The sequence below is a fragment of the Lytechinus variegatus genome, chromosome 16 (genome assembly GCF_018143015.1).
Source record: "Lytechinus variegatus isolate NC3 chromosome 16, Lvar_3.0, whole genome shotgun sequence".
Lineage (NCBI taxonomy): Eukaryota > Metazoa > Echinodermata > Echinoidea > Temnopleuroida > Toxopneustidae > Lytechinus > Lytechinus variegatus.
In genome coordinates this window covers 30,486,574-30,487,458 of record NC_054755.1, presented here as the reverse complement: position 1 = coordinate 30,487,458, position 885 = coordinate 30,486,574, and positions in this window count along the sequence as shown.

Below are 885 nucleotides of genomic sequence, written 5' to 3'. Positions count from 1 at the left end.
TACCATTTTTATTCCTGACATCATTATTGCCTCTGCTAATTTACCTCTACCATATTTACTTCTGCCATTTTCGCCTTTGCTATTTTCACCTTTGCCATTTTACCTTTGCCATATTTACCTTTGCCTTTTCACCACTGTTATTTCTACCTTTGCCATGTTTACCTTGGCCATTTTAAACTCTGACATGCTTGCTTCTGTCAGTTTTGTTTCTGTCATTTTGCCTTGGCCATTTTTACCTCTGCCATTCTTACCTCTGACATGTTTGCCTCTGCCATTTTTACCTCTGTCAAGTGAGCCTCTGCCATCTTTACCTCTGACATGTTTGCCTCTGCCATTATTACCTCTGCCATTTTTACCTCTGACAAGTTTGCCTCTGCCATCTTTACCTCTGACAAGTTTGCCTCTGCCATTTTTACCTCTGACAAGTTTGCCTCTGCCATCTTTACCTCTGACAAGTTTGCCTCTGCCATCTTTACCTCTGACAAGTTTGCCTCTGCCAAGTTTGCCTCTGCCATCTTTACCTCTGTCATTTTTGCCTCTGCCATTTCATTACCTCTCCTATTATTGTTTCTGTATATTTTTTCCTTGACCATTTTTACCTCTGCCATTTTTACCTCTGCCTTTTTTGCCTCTGCTATTTTACCACTGACATGTTTGCCTCTGCCATTTTTGCCTCTGCCATTATTACTCTGCCAATTTTACTCCGTACCATCCTCATATATATCATTGTGTTTGTGGAATCATCAAGTTATTTTTACGGATTAGTAAAGTGTCAACGTTCAATGTTCTCTAATCAGCCTCCTATGAATAATACATCACGTGTTTTTATTTGTAAAGATAAAGAATGCAAATAGAATTATGAGAAACCCATCTCGTTATGTAGAT